We start from the raw sequence: 17,145 nt of genomic DNA, 5'->3' as shown, positions 1-17,145 counted from the left end.
TTCATCCACAGAACCAGTAATCTCATCATAAAAGGCGATTAGATTAGTCAGGCATGACCTTCCCTTGGTGAATCCATGCTGGCTGTTCCTGATCACTTTCCTCTCATGCAAGTGCTTCAGGATTGATTCTTTGAGGACCTGCTCCATGATTTTTCCAGGGACTGAGGTGAGGCTGACTGGCCTGTAGTTCCCAGGATCTTCCTTCTTCCCTTTTTTAAAGATTGGCACTACATTAGCCTTTTTCCAGTCATCCGGGACTTCCCCGGTTCGCCACGAGTTTTCAAAGATAATGGCCAGTGGCTCTGCAATCACAGCCGCCAATTCCTTCAGCACTCTCGGATGCAACTCGTCCGGCCCCATGGACTTGTGCACGTCCAGCTTTTCTAAATAGTCCCTAACCACCTCTATCTCCACAGAGGGCTGGCCATCTCTTCCGCATTTTGTGATGCCCAGCGCAGCAGTCTGGGAGCTGACCTTGTTTGTGAAAACAGAGGCAAAAAAAGCATTGAGTACATTAGCTTTTTCCACATCCTCTGTCACTAGGTTGCCTCCCTCATTCAGTAAGGGGCCCACACATTCCTTGGCTTTCTTCTTGTTGCCAACATACCTGAAGAAACCCTTCTTGTTACTCTTGACATCTCTGGCTAGCTGCAGCTCCAGGTGCGATTTGGCCCTCCTGATAACATTCCTACATGCCCGAGCAATATTTTTATACTCTTCCCTGGTCATATGTCCAACCTTCCACTTCTTGTAAGCTTCTTTTTTATGTTTAAGATCCGCTAGGATTTCACCATTAAGCCAAGTTGGTCGCCTGCCATATTTACTATTCTTTCGACTCATCGGGATGGTTTGTCCCTGTAACCTCAACAGGGATTCCTTGAAATACAGCCAGCTCTCCTGGACTCCTTTCCCCTTCAAGTTAGTCCCCCAGGGGATCCTGGCCATCCGTTCCCTGAGGGAGTCGAAGTCTGCTTTCCTGAAGTCCAGGGTCCGTATCCTGCTGCTTACCTTTGTTCCCTGCGTCAGGATCCTGAACTCAACCAACTCATGGTCACTGCCTCCCAGATTCCCATCCACTTTTGCTTCCCCCACTAATTCTACCCGGTTTGTGAGCAGCAGGTCAAGAAAAGCACCCCCCCTAGTTGGCTCCTCTAGCACTTGCAGCAGGAAATTGTCCCCTACGCTTTCCAAAAACTTCCTGGATTGTCTATGCACCGCTGTATTGCTCTCCCAGCAGATATCAGGAAAATTAAAGTCACCCATGAGAATCAGGGCATGCGATCTAGTAGCTTCCGTGAGCTGCCAGAAGAAAGCCTCATCCACCTCATCCCCCTGGTCCGGTGGTCTATAGCAGACTCCCACCACTACATCACTCTTGTTGCACACACTTCTAAACTTAATCCAGAGACACTCAGGTTTTTCTGCAGTTTCGTACCGGAGCTCTGAGCAGTCATACTGCTCCCTTACATACAGTGCTACTCCCCCACCTTTTCTGCCCTGCCTGTCCTTCCTGAACAGTTTATAACCATCCATGACAGTACTCCAGTCATATGAGTTATCCCACCAAGTCTCTGTTATTCCGATCATGTCATAGTTCCTTGACATCACCAGGACCTCCAGTTCTCCCTGCTTGTTTCCAAGGCTTTGTGCATTTGTATATAAGCACTTGAGATAACCTGTTGATCGCCCCTCATTGCCAGTATGAGGCAGGAGCCCTCCCCTCACAGACATTCCTGCCTGTGCTTCCTCCCGGTATCCCGCTTTCCCACTTACCTCAGGGCTTTGGTCTCCTTCCCCCGGTGAACCTAGTTTAAAGCCCTCCTCACTAGGTTAGCCAGCCTGCTGGCAAAGATGCTCTTCCCTCTCTTCGTAAGATGGAGCCCGTCTCTACCCAGCACTCCTCCTTCATGGAACACCATCCCATGGTCAAAGAAACCAAAGCCTTCTCTCCGACACCATCTGCGTAGCCATTCGTATGAGAGAGAGAATCTGACCACAGAGCCAGGCAGAATGGAAGCATAAGGCATCCAAACTACAACTCCCATGAGGCACCACAGCACCCTTTTGAATGAAAATATTTCAGGTCTGGGCTGTAGTGTTTCAGCTTTTGACCAAATATGAAAATTTTCAGTACAAAAGTTGAATGAAGGCCAGAAATTTTACAAGGACCTTGAGGAATTCTTGTACTTTTACTGAGAGGTTAAGAAATCAATATGGTAGCACAGAATGAAGGGGAAGCTGAGGTTGTGCCTCTTGTTCCCCACCACAGGTAGTTCAGTGCTTAGCTAATCAATGTTCATAACCCAGAGGGAACTATCTGAGTCCATTTAAATGCAGTGAATTTGGAAATAAGATGTAAATGCCAAAATAGCAGTCTGGGACAGATTTTTGCAAAATTTTAGCTGATTTATTTATTTATTTATTCAAATGTAGTCAGTAACCATCACCATAGCATCTGAGCTGCCCAGATGACCAGATAGCAAGTGTGAAAAATCGGGACAGGGTGGGAGGTAATATAGGAGCCTATATTTAAAAAATAAAGCCCCAAATATTGGGACTATCCCTATAAAATCGGGACATCTGGTCACCCTATTTGGGCACCTTTATAGAAGGTAAACACAGATGTAAATAATAGTCACAATATGCAGTAAATGAATCTCACTAATCACTTCCCCCACCTCGCAATACATCTCTTAGTCCTTTTTAGCCTGAATAGGACAGAGTGAAATACCTGATGCCTTCATACCAAGAACAGTAACAACCAACAGTGTCCCTCAGCATTAAGGAGACTCCCAGCTTTGGCCAATTCATCATGGAGCTGACGAAAAGCCAAGAACCCTGACACACAGACCAGTGCTAAAAATAACCGTGTCGATGATCTCACTCAGTAAAGCATACGGACTCAGAATGTGTCCAGTGCTTGCTAGTAGTTTTCTGTCAACAGAACGAAATGGCAGACAGTGACACGGTGAGTTCCAGGTATATGGCACTGACATGGATTGTTCAGTTTTCTTTGCTGGTAATAAACCTTTTGACCACATCATGACAGCAGAACATGGAAGGAAGGTTTTAAACCAAGACTCAGGGTCTCCCTAAAAATCATACTCTAGTTCAATCACAAGATATAGGCTTGATGCAGGAATCACTGGATGACATTCTCTGGCCTGTGTCATGCAGGAAGTCAGACTGGTTGATGATCATGGTACCTTCTAGCCTTATTATGTGTTACTTACTATAGCATATTGAAATGGCAAGCACTGAGTGTCATTTTCCAAAGTGCTCATCAACTACAAGTGGGGCCAGACTTTAAAAAACGCTTTTCGGTTCGTAAAATCTTCTCACCTTAAAGTCTCATATCTCAGTAATCTCCATGGCTAGCATCAATTGCAGTGTATCCCATTGGAAAGCTGTGAATTTCCCCTTTCCAATGGTATGACACTTTGATTTCCAGCTCTGAAGAGTTGTAAGATATTAGACCTTAAAGCAGTCACTGGTCCAGGATTGAATATTGCCTATTCTCTGCCTCCAACTTGGAGTACAAATTCCCCATTTGTGGGTGGAGGGAGGAAGAGAGACTCATATCTTTAGCAGGTTGCTATTGTGTTTCTTTTTAATGGCACTGGTTTGAAACAGCTCATGGACTTAGAATAAATCCAGTGGAGATATCATCTCAGCTTACCCATAGCAAGATGACTCATGCAGAGGGCTGATTTGCAGTCATTTAATAGTTAGCTAAGGCTAAACTCAAAATGTGTCTGTATGCCTTTAAACTTTCAAACAGACACCAACAAAAGAAACCAGTTGGCTGTACAACTGCAAAGGTGCAGTCCAAGGATAGACCTTTGCCCAGGGTTAGGACTCAGCTCTTTTCCTGTCCCAGCTCTCCTACTTAGCTGATGCAGGCAAGCTAATTAATCTACCTGATGGCTCCTGATTGGTTAGTTCCTCCTGGCCTTTCTAGACCCTGGAGGACCAAAACTTGTTGAGTTTTCTAGGCTGGGGGCAGAGAAAGTCTGGTATACCCTGTCATAGTTGGATTAGTGGGCAGAGTGCAGATCAGATGCCCAAAGGTCAATAATTAATGTAATCTATTTCATGGCCCTGCAAATTATGACACAGCTTTCTCCACAACTTATATATACATTACATTGAATGCCATACAGGTGTACAGATCACAGCCTTGTTCTGCCTGTTGGCAGCCTGAGCTTACGTATCAGGTCCTGTAAAGGTTTCAGAGTCTACTATGGCAACTGCTTTAGCTGTGTTTGTCTTTCGTGCCAAATTACTTACCACAGAGTTGTCAGACGAGGACTAATGTAAGCAAGCAAGTCTCTCCTGTCCATTATGCCGATGGGCAAGGCAAGAAAATGTGTTGTTGACTTACGCGATACAGTCAGTTCTTCCCTGCTGGCTTCACTGAATAGCAGACGGCACTTGAGAATGCTTCCCTTTTGTACGTTTGTAAACTTTGCAAGTGGGTGCGATATAACCTAGCACAAGTAAAGGGAAAATAGCTGGCAATGGAGAGTGTGGTGGGAAACGTTTCCTCCTTCAGCCATAAAGCTAGCTAATTCGGGGAGGGGGGGAGAGATCATGGCATTGCTGGATTTGATGCTCTTCAAGGTATCGGGGCCTGCACTGTAATCCCACTCTTTTCTGAGGTTTCTATTAACTCATGCCGCGCTACATCTTAGTATAAGTTCATAGCATAGGATCATTTTTGTCCTTCCTAGCAAAGTGAAGTTTAAAATAAGATAATTAGGGGAGGAAAGCTGAAGACCATGTCCTATTTCCACTTGTGCTTCCAAGGAGGCATTGTTGTCTAGTGAAAAAGGCTTTTCACTGCAAGTGTGGTCACCTTGTGTGGTGGGGGGTACTCACCCCTGGAGTGCCCCTAGTAGTCCTAGTGAAGCAGTACAATTACATCTCTGCCTCAATTTCACCTAGATGGTTTCAATATGTCTAATGAGGTTTATGTGTATTCAGCAGTGACCCTTCAGGGGTCTAGTTTATTTAACCCAAAGGTGGAACATTATGCAAATAGGCCTCCGCCCCAGTGTCTCTAGCTGGAGGGGCTGAGTTAACTTACCCCACTAATGTCCAGGTCCCCTTATTAGTAAGACCCTCTTACTGTGGAACCCTCTTCTGGAGTCAGTGCCTCTTGTCATCAGCAGGAGGTGGGTCTCTCCTCTTGGATCAAGGCCCCCACAATTTTCAAACCACGACGACTCTTCCTCAGAACAGCATATAATTCCTCTGCTCTGGCTTTGCTGCTACACGGTGAAGTCCTTCCAGGGTGACCAGGTTCCACTGAGACTTGGCAGTCCTATCTCCTCCCTTTTAGGAGCCTCCCACACCTAGGACACTCTTCCTTGGTTTCCTTTCCTGGTGAGCCCCTCCACCAGGTCCCCCTGAGACACCCTCCCTTTGAGAGCTTTCACTCTGTTTCTCTCCCCAAGATCCTTTGTTCACAAGCCAGCCTCCCGTCCCGCACTGGGACTAGCTGCCTTTTATCACGCCCATAGTACTTCCCTGCCTAACTAATGGCGTCTCAGAGGTAGGCTCAGTTCCTGACCTCCTGAGAAGGCCAGCTACCAGCTGACACCTTGGTTCTTGTCTTAGCTCTGTTACTGTCCCACCAGGTGACCTCACCTTTGTGTCCCATCCCACACTTCATTGGTTTGGATTGTGAGCTCTCTGCGGGCAGGGCCTACCTCACATGTGTTTATCCGATGCCAAGCCCAGTGAGACCCTGATCTCACTGGGGGTCTCTAGGTTCTGCTGTAATCTGAATTATAATAAAAGTCCTGGTTCTGACACAGACTTCCTATAGACTCTTAAACAAGACACTGGAACAAAAAAAGCCCCCAAGGTATGAGTTGATCATTCATTTATTTCTAGCACACATTTGGCTCAGACTCTGACTGGGACCTGTAAGTGCTGCTTTGGTACAAATAATAATCAAGAATTAAGGATAACACCAGAGAGGAAGTAAAACAAAATCCAAAAGCAAGGTTGCTTCAGTCTTTCACAGGTGTGCCCAATGAGGTAGGGCTTCTGTGGAAAAAATAGTTTGATCACGAGATTAAAAACGTATGATAATGCATATCCACAAGAAGGCTGAATTAAGGTTGCCCAGGCAACCTTAAATCTAGCATTTCCTAACAACCAAGTGCTTGACTTTTCAACCTTAATGTTCTTTGGCACACATGTGCATATACAGCATAATACAAATGTACAGCTGGAAGGGACCTCAATACGTCATCTAAATCCATTCCCCTGTACAGAGGCAGGACCAGGTGCACCTAGAACATCCCTGGCAGATGTTTCTGTCTAATCTGTAATAATGTACATGTCCTTGAGGGAAAGAGTTTAGCATTATTCTAAAAAGGATTAGATATTTATATGGATCACAAGAGTATCCCAAATTATAACAGTAAAAAATTAAAAATAAACAAGATCTTTGGAAGGGATTTAACCCCTCCTGATTCAGAGTTTAAGGCAATCTCTAACTAACGGTAGTGAGGAGAAAACTTTCCTTGGGGGTAGCCCAGAACTGCTACTGCAGGGTTTCTTGAACCTTTCTCTGAAGCATCCAGTGCTGGCTGCTGTTGAAGACAGGATATTGTGCTGAAGGACTATGGGTCTGATCCAGTCTGGTGATTCCTACAGGACTCCATTGTTCACATGCCAAACTCCAAAAAGAAATCTATTCCACACCTCTGCTGCATATAATATTCTGATTGGAGCTGTCTAGAGGAGGACCATTCCATTTCACAAGTTTTGAGGTGAAACAAAAAATCTTCATACCTTTTGAATGTTTTCATTCCACAGAATTATGTCAAAACAGCTAGCTTTGGATCAAAGACATCAGGTGTTTGATTTGGGTGTCTCTCTAGTCAGAAATGATCAGCAAACCCTAGACCTCAAAAATCTTCCTGGAGAAAATGTTAGCAAAACAGCATATTTTGAGAAAATGAAAATGACCAGCTCTAGCTCTGATTGAGTGATCTTCTTTTACCCCTGGTTCCATATAAATGGGGTTGGATCTTCGAGTCCTTCTTCTCCATTCCACTCTGTCTTGAATTGGTTCCTCAAAAACTCCACATTTAATCAAATCTTTTTGTGTAACATCCATCCATCTAATTTTGGGCCTTCTCTTACTCGCCAATTCTAAGTTTAACACCCTGTTTCCTATGGACTCTTCTAGTCTTGTTTCTGCATGCCCCCCAAACCATTCTAAGCCTGGATTCCCTTTGCTTTTTCAATAACAGGTACCACCTTCATACATCCTCTAAATTGTTCATTCCGAACATGGTCCACCCATCTTAACAGTTTCATTTCCATTGTGTTCAGGATCTGCTCCTTTCTCTCAGTGTCCAGCATTTAGAGCCGTACAAAAGTGCAGGCCTGATTACCAGCTTGTATATCTTGCTTTTCAATTTGATAGGCATTCTTCTATACTCTAATCACTCTGCACACTTCTCTTCATTTAGTCCATGCCTTTGCTGTTATGCTTATAAGTTTGCCATTGAATTCACCATTATCCTGTACTATGACACCTAGGTAATTTAACTTCCATTTTATTAATTTCTGTTGATTTTCATGCCATTTCTTTCAACTAGACATCTCAATCTTCCATCTTCTCTTTGCTCTCTCCCATGAACACAGTTATCGGCAAAAAGCATGCACCAGGGTGTTCTCTGTCAGTGCTTCAAGCAAAAAAGGTCTGAGTGCCAAGCCTTGGTGTCCTCCAACTCTGACTAGAAACTGTTCAGTGTGTCCATACGGCCTTCCGCCCGTGGTAACAGCACCCTCATACATGTCCTGGATGCATCTGATTATAGTCTACTGGTATCTGTTCCATTCTCATACGTCATCAGATGACTTCTCTTGGGACATGGTCATAAACCTTCTCAAGATGTATGAATACTATGTGCAGGGTTTTCCTTGTTTTTCTATATTTTCCCACAGACAATCTTAATGCACAGAGAGCATCCATTGTTGACTTGCCTGGCACAAATCCAAACTGATTGTCACTGACAGTTATAGTCTCTTAGCAATAACTTTCTCCCAGATCTTCACTATGTGGCGAATGAGTTTTTAATAGCATGGTAGTTACCACAATAGCTTATGTAAAGGATAGCCGGCTTTATCTTTGTTACATTGGGATAGACACATGGTTTTGTCAGTCCTACTCTGCTCCCATTTGTGGGAATGACTTGGCATCATTGTATTTCTATTCATTATCCTTACTTGGTGGGTGATGGACTTCCAATAATGCAGTTCTTTGATCTGATCCTAGTAAGCCACAGTCCATTATCCACTCAGGATGTGTTCTAGGATGGAGGGTAAAAAAACGAAACAAAACAAAACAACGCTGTCAGTAAAATACTCCAATGAAAGTAAGTGAGGACATGAAGTAAGGTTGCACTGACAGAAAGTGCTGGATATCAGCACCTGTGCCTCATTAATCCACTCAGTCCCTCTCTCTCTACTCTGTGAAGTGGTGTGATAACACACAGCCACGATAAAATACATTTGAACTTGCTCTCCATGCTTTCTGGCCAGCTGAAAGAGACTCTCACAGCAAAACCCCATGGCATTCGCCTCAGAGTTTGGGCACGTGTTAGGTGCAGAGAATTCTTCTGATCTAGAGTGTGCACACTTTCCTCATATTGCTGAGTTATTTGCACAAGTGAAGTGAACGCCACCACTCAAGTGAGGAATTAGACATTAGCACGAGGAAAGGTTGCCCAATGTTGCCTTTTAGGATGAGCTGAAATGAAGCCAAAATGTAGAAAGTGGAGTTTTGTCTCTAATCCAATGCAGTGTCTTATTATTAGTCTGATTGACAAAGGGACTCAGTGCCTTTATAAAAGCCAGTCCAGTAGCTCCCTCCTCAGCAATTAAACAATTAGCAGGCAAAGAGTTTGCAGTTTAATAGACAAGACAGGGAAAGGAAAGACAGGTGAAGTGACAGAACCACCAGGACACATAGTCCAATAAGAGAGCCAGAAATAGAACCAATGTCTTCTCAGTTCAAGGCCTTCCCCCCGCCCCTTGACCACACTGCCTTTAATAGTCAGTCTTTCTAACTATAGATGATTTATGTTTTGTGTGACTTAGAACTACTGGAGCTGGCCTCATTACCAGGGCTTCACTCACCAGTGTGATTTGTTGACAATGACAATATTATCCCTAAAAAGGTTTGGCAGCTAGTGATAATGCTGACCAGAAATCCCAAATGTCACTCACTCACTGTGGAGACAAAGCATCATAGAGTGTTTTCTGTGGCGAACAGCACACTGGAGAGTGAGGGAGGGTGCGAGAACAGTAATCTTACACTGTGTGGGGTTCAACAGCAAACATATGGGCACTGCTATTGCAGAAGCTTTTGTGGGCCAGTTGCCAAATCTGGAATCCATAAGGGGGCTCTGAGATGATAGAGTCAAGACAGCAAAAGTTTGTAATGTCTGCAGTGCTCACAGCTTGGAACATGGCAGGCATATCCTGACGCTCAGCAGCAAGCATCCATTTGAGCACGAGTCCTTGGGAACTTCATTCAGGCTCACTCCAGGCTGCACAGTATATAAAAGGGAATTTCCTCCGGCTGAGTCCAGATGCTGGGCTTTGGTGAATCTCCACTTTCATGCTGAGATACCTGCTAGAAAACAAATCAAGTCTGATCATGCTTCTCAGAGACACTATTCCTAGATTTCTCATGATGCCTGGGTGGCTCATGGAGTCCTGGGTTCTATTCGTACAGCCATAGAGTCTCAGGGGTGGACCAAGACCTACAGAGCCCTACACATAAATTCCCTGACACTGTGACCCTACACATGTGATGTGGCCTCACTCCTGCTTGGAGCAGTAATAAGACATCTATTGGGCTAGTGGAGGAAGGATGCCATCACCACTCCCAGATCATTGTCCTCAGGTAGGGTTGTGTTGGCAGGGACCACACCCTTCATCCCAAGGCATTACGTTGAATGGAGAGTTCAAAGCTCTTGTCATGCTGTCTGCAGCCTTTGGCAGATGTAACTACACTGGGGTCATGTTTTTCATTTTTTCTTGGGAACATGAGGGTAGAAACTGACATTTTAATAATTGAGATTCAGAGGTCATGATGGACTCCAGGCAGAAGGGCCAGGGCAGGGGCCTGTATTCAAACGGTGGTACGCGTACCTCTAGGGGTACGTGAGTTCTCATCAGGGGCTTTGTGAGAAGAATCCTGTAATGCTGGACAACGCCTTTTATTTAGTCAGACTTGGCAATCTAATCATAGGTATATTATGACCCTATCTCAGATGGGGGTATGTGGTAGACTACATTATTTGGAAAGGGGTACACAGCCTAGAAAGTTTCAAAACCACTCTATGCCTTAATCCAGCCCTCAAGATTCCCATTCTGAGTACCACAGCGGAAGCCATCCGTTGGCACTTGGCTGACAATAGTTTGATGGAGAGAGGCTGGCTGAGATTCACTCTGTGGGCTGATGCTCCTCCTCCTTGCCCTACCAGCTCCATAGCTCTTTCTGCACCGTAGCTTGCTGTCTTTATAGTAAAAGGAATCCTGCAAGTGCAGGATCAGGTAACCCATGGCAGCGTGACATGAGGGGCACCGTACTGCTCTTCTAACCGTAGCAACACTCACGCCCACCCCCTGCCACTTAGTTCTTCTGGCTAATAGCAGCATTCAGTTAAAACATTAGTCAGATGGGGCACAAGTTAGGCCTGGCCATTGTCCCCTTAATGGCTGTGATATTTGGGATAGCCGGTTACCTAGGTGTCTCTCAAATCATTCCTTGGAGCACTATAGAGCACTTCAGTTTGCCAGCCCAGCTTGCGGAGGACTTAATGGCTGCCCCAGCCTTTAGCTCTTCTGCCTTGCAGCCACAAAGGGCAAACGTTACCCCTCACTAAAATGAACACTGAAATCACTGGCCTAGGTTGTCAGAGGCTGGGTTCTCGGCACCCAGAAATGAAGGCACCCAACATCACTAGTCATCCCTGCAAATCTTATGTGCTATATTGATGAGAATGTTGTTCCGCAGAAGGCAAATAAATAGATTTAGGTAATTTTGCTTTGTTTTGTGTAAAATTCATAACAGGTCTTGTTATGTGTCTGTTTTGCCATTGTTTCATGACAGAAAATTGCTGGCTCCCTTTGTTTAGGGAAATGTGTTTATAATGTATTGATCAGTGTGGCTTATAGCTGCCATGTGAAATGCAGTCCTTAGAGGATATGGGTCTGTTACATGTCGCAGCCAAAGAGGTGGTGTATTTAGCTCAACCTGGTAGGATGCAGGCCTTTGGTTGAAGAGGTCCCTGGTTCAACCCCTGGTGTCACCCAAGATGATGGCTGTCATGTAAGCAGGAGTTTGTCCACATTACACAGTTTTCATAAGTACGCTATGGAGTACTATATCCATATCTCTCTGCTTGTTCAGACACAGGAGCGCATGAGGATTCAGAGTTCTACCCCCAAGGTTTTGTGAAACTCAAACTGTCTGTCATTGACGGTCTTTAGGCACATATCTTCCTAATGCTGCTCTCTCTGATATTGAACTTTCTCCAGCATCACATGAAATAGTGATGTTACACTGCAGAATTAGCACACTGGGTTGTGATGCCTCTCATTCAAGAAAAACTGCCAAGTGTAATATGACCCATTGCCGCAGACTGACACTAATTGCAGTAACATTCAGGTGTAATTTAATGTCTAGCCATCTTCCAGCTGTCTAACATTTGTTAAATCATGCATTCACACTGGGGGAGGGTATATTGTGTAGACTGTCTGTCTGGCTATTGGTTTCCATTCCAATTCTGTTTTCAGTTGCTCACATAGAATAACAGAGTTAGAAGGGACCTCAGGAGGCCATCCAGTCCAACCCCCTGCTCAAAGCAGGACCAATCCCCAATTTTTGCCCCAGATCCCCAAATGGCCCCCTCAAAGATTGAACTCGCAACCCTGGGTTTAGCAGGCCAATGCTCAAACCACTGAGCTATCCCTTCCCCCTTTTATCAGCTGATATTTCCCTTGCTTGGTCTCTGCCTGTAAGTGACTAAATCTTGAAAAATGTTGGAACAAAACAAGTTTTGCCATTTGGGGCACAAAAATAAATTAATAAAACCCCACAATCTCACAACTGGAGAGAAGGTTCACATGAGGCCCAAGATGAACAAAACCAAACCCACTCTGCTTTTCCTGATTTATGCACATGATTCTTGTTGAACTAGCAGGTGGTAAACCAGCAAAATCCCTGCCCCCTTCCCTTAATACAAATTAAGAATCTGTGAACCCCCAGCAAACACTGCTTAATCAAATGGGTATTTTTGCATCTAAACCCCACTGGGGTAAGCTCCAGTTGATTGCCTCCACTCAGCATGGTGCTTACAGCTCCAAGTCTGAAATCCCCTGCTACATTTACCCCTCCACATACCCCATGTCAATGCTGGCATGATAGGGTCTTCTGGTAGGACCACCAGTGAAGCCAGCTGTGACAGAGAGTTGGCACCATCTCCAGTGGACACCATATTATCAAACACCCAGTCGCTGAGCCCTGCTGCTGATGCATGTGGGGCTAGATCCTCAGCTTCTCCAGAGCATTACCAGTACAGCTGAGAATGAAAAAGATGGCTATGCACTACTTTCATATTGCCCGGATACCCCAAACTATGGGGAGCTGGTTCAGCTGCAAGCATAACTTAGAGCAGCCTCATGGTTGGTCTATGTTATGCAGCCACCATGTTCCAACTGTGTGCCTTTCTCCCCAGGCATGATACCTACGCTTTGGCAGCTGTATCCTTGGTTTCAATGGAGCCGATTTAAGCCAGTACTGAGTGCTTTAGAAAAATCCCACCCTGAAGGGTAGGGTGGGGTGTGTGTGTGTGTAAAAGTATATACAATTTAGCCATTCCATATAAAAAAGCTATGGTGAAAATTGCATGGTTAAGCACTTGAAAGTTAGAAAACACCAAAGCATTGTACAAACATATTACAATGCAGTCTTTAATTACATAATCAAATACTAGTGCTTAAATAACACTCGAAAATATTATATACCATTTTATGCAACTTTGACTATATGGTATGTAGCATCTTGTGATAGTGTATATGCCTCTGTGTAGACAAGATTCAAGTAGCTATGCACATGTACACATTCCTATTTTGATTGTTTCAAAAGAGGATCCTAGTTGTAAAGAATCAACCCACAGAACAGAATCAACAGCATTTTTAAAGTCATTAACCCAATAGGCACACTCACGCCTCAGCTCCTGGCCATGTCAAGTACAGGGGCACACAAGCAATTTATAGCCAGCATTTTCAAATTGAGTGCATCAAGTCAGGCACTTAAAATACATACATAGGCACGTGAATAAAAGGGACATAATTTACATAAAGACTGAGCACACACAACTTACACCAAAATTAATGGCAGGGTCTCGGAAGATGAGGCCCTTGGTTAGTTGCTGAGATATTAATTTGGGTGCCTGCCTAGCTTTAGGCTGGCATGGGAACAGCCATAATTTGGCCAGTGGAATCTCTCCCTCTGGAACGTAGCTCATTTCATTTCATTTCATTTCAGGGGCTCTCTCTAATCAAGATTCCTGTGGGAAAGGAGGAATTCTACAGATTGCAATGTCGGTGATAAACCAGTGATGGGTGAGCTATTGCCGACAGGAGCTCTGAGTGACAGAGATGCTGCATTAACAGCCAAAATACTGTAGACCAATAGGAAATTTCCTTCGCTCCAGAAGGCGGAAAATACCAGTACAAAATATTAGCAGATATTATTAATTGTGGCAGTAGCACCCAGAGGCCATAAATGAGATCATTTCCCCAGTGTGTGAAACACCATTCAAAGACACAGTTAGAAACAACTCTTCCCCAAGGATCTAACTATCTTCATAGACGAAACAATGGATGGGAGGGGAAACTGGTAGGAAGCGAATTGCCCAAGGCCCCAGGCAGGTCAGTGGCAAAGCCAGGACAGGGCAGGTCTCCTAAGTCTCAGTGTACAGCCCTAAACGTTCAACTGTGCTGCCTTTTTCCAAATGCTTCTTGCTAGATACATATTTGTTTCTTGCAAGGAAGCATATTAGAAGGCTGAAAAAGGTCAAAACGCTGACATCCCTTTCATGTGTAAAATCTCAAATTGTTCCATCAGCCTGAACCTGTGGTCTATATACTTCCCTGCTGCACAGAGGGGAGCAGACCCACCTGGAAAGCTGCATAAAAGCGTGTGTTGCCCAAGGGCCAAGTGGGGAAAGCAAGCAGGGCCAGGCTTTGACAGCAGAGGCGACAGTCAGCACGCTCCTTCCAAACACTGGCAGCAGGAGAAATTGTAGAGACTGGAAGCTGGTGGAAGCAGCTTCGATTCCCACGATGTGCTCTTTGGCTCTTCCCAGAGTTCCAGAATGAACTGGGATCAGTGGCTGCCAAACCATCGTGCCATACAATGGTAATATCGACTAATATTGGCACAATCTCTCCACACAACTGCTTGGGTTCCACGGGGTTGGGGACATTCCCTTTGAGGCCTCTGGTCTTTCTTCAGTCCCCACCCACACCAGTCTTTGGATAGGGAGCATGTGCGTGTACTGCACTGCCAATGCAGATGTCGAATTTGGCTGTTAATCCCCCACCCCCATGTGCACTTCTGCACAGGAGGGAACCATATGGGCCTAACTATTTTACATCAAAGCCAGTGGTAAAATACAAAGATGAAATTTAAAGGGTCAGCACAGCCCTTGACACATGAGTGGCCAATAAGCTGCTTACTGTATGCCAGCTCCCTTTTAAATCTCGGGTTATCATCTACTCGCCCTATCTTTGATTATTTTTGGAAGAGTAGCTCTCACCTACCTTGTACATAAGTGCTTTGCTTTCCATCCATCAGTCCCCACTCACTGCTATCAAGGGTGCTCTGTTCCAAGCCCTACACCCATGAGTTAAGAGGAAAAGAAGGAGATCAGATCCTCAACTGGTGTAACTCAGTATAGCTCCATTGCCTTTAAGGGTGCTGTGCCAATGTACACCAGATCTGGCCTGATCCAATTTGCCACCAAAAACTTTGATATCCTATAACATTTGCTTACCTTACCGCCAACAGAGTGTTGAAGTAATATGAATACAAAACATCTGTAGATGTTTTATTTACTTGAAATGGATTCTGATTGACTACTGTTCATTTGTCAATATCAGATAATAAAATTATGTCATTTAAATGTATCCAGGAAGTGAAAGATTTTTTTCAATATAAGCATCATAGGTTTTATTGTTATACTTTTAAAGCTTTGTATTTCATTTTAAAATGTAACCACATATGTTGTTACACGGTGTTTGCTATTCCAGTACGTGCATCTGATCTAGTAATTATTGTCGTTATTCTTTCATACGTCTGTCATTTTCAATGCAATTAATAAACAGCTATACATTTGTTAAGATATATTTTGTATTTCATAGATTGAGAGATTTTAAGGCCAGAAGGGATGACTAGCTTGTTTAGTCTGACCTCTATAAAAAAGGCGTAGAATTTCTTCCAATTATCCCCATATTGAGCTCCATAACTTCTGTTTGACTAAAGCTTATCTTCCAGAAAGCCAGACAGTCTTCGCTGTATGTTCCTCTGGGATGTTTACTTTTCTACATTTTCATTTAACCCAATACAGTTAACACCAATCTGTCTGCTTCCAAGTGATGTAAACAGTTAGACTAAATTTGATCAGATTTGTCCATATTTCTTCTACTTGGCATACTGGCTACTCTGTGGTTGTATTCAGAGTAACAGCCGTGTTAGTCTGTATTCGCAAAAAGAAAAGGAGTACTTGTGGCACCTTAGAGACTAACCAATTTATTTGAGCATGAGCTTTCGTGAGCTACAGCTCACTTCATGTCGTACCTATTATCTGGTTTCTGAGCTGAACGATGGACATCTTCATCTATCGTAATGTAATTTTCTGTTTGGCTAAGAACAGAAAAATATCATTTTTGTAGATTTTTTTGGGGGGAGGAAGGCACTTCGATACTACTGTGCTGAGTGCTAAATATAAGAACTAGATAGGTAGGTAGATAAACCTAAGGATATTTTTTTTCCAGATTATCTCTTTCTATAGGCTTTAGGCTATGTCTACATTTGGAGCTAGGAGTGTGATTCCCAGTTCATGTAGACATACTTCTGCTAGTTCTCATCCAGCTACCATGCTAACAATAATAGTGTAATAGGTTAGCACAGGAAGTAGTGAGTGACAGCATAGGTTCGCCATACTGGGTATGTAACCAGGTTCTGGCGGATTTGTACTCAACCCAGCTAGACTGTGTGCTGCCCTGGTTACACTACTATTTTAGCACACTAGCTCGATGAGAGCTAGCACAAGTATGCCTACACAAGCTGGGAATCACACCTCCACTCTTAGAATTCTCCAGTTCAGTTATAGGCTGAAATTCCTTGTCAACAATATCTGATAGTATGGGTGATATCCTGGCCCCATTAAATCAATGGCAAAACACTGATTGACTTCAGTGGGGGCTAAGATTTAATCCTATATTTATAACCTCCACCCAAAATCACTTGTATCTGCATTCCAAAATCAATGGCCTTATCCAAAGTTCATTGAAGTAAATGGGAGACTCTCTATTGGCCACAAAACTGCTTTAGCAATTAAAATGGGTTTTGTACGAGGCCCCAGGTGCAGAAAGGTGCCATGACATGTCCATGTATGACATCTGGGGTATTACTACCTTTCTTCTGCTTTGATTCAGGTTAACCTCCATAGTCATATCAGCCAGGGGTAGGATCACATAATAGATCAAGTAGTATCTCTTGTTATACTATGTATATAGTCTTGTTATCCATACCTATATTTTGCTATTGTGTGTGCTCATTCTGTTTCCATTGAAGTCAAGCCATTAATTTCCATGGGAGGAGGTTTAGGCCCTATTTATTCAGTTTTGTAGTCCCATATCTCTTTCCGATTTGGCTGTAACTGGTCAGGTGAGATCAGCATTATAAAAGGAAAATAACTTTTACAGGTCTGATCCTGCAAATACTTATGCATATGCTTAACTTTATGTACCGTGGATTGTCGTAGTCAAGCCAGTTGGATTACTCACACATGTAAAGATAAGCGTGTGCATAAG

Source organism: Lepidochelys kempii, chromosome 4, assembly GCF_965140265.1.
Source record: "Lepidochelys kempii isolate rLepKem1 chromosome 4, rLepKem1.hap2, whole genome shotgun sequence".
NCBI classification, from domain to species: Eukaryota; Metazoa; Chordata; order Testudines; family Cheloniidae; genus Lepidochelys; species Lepidochelys kempii.
Note: the sequence above shows the minus strand (reverse complement) of the source record.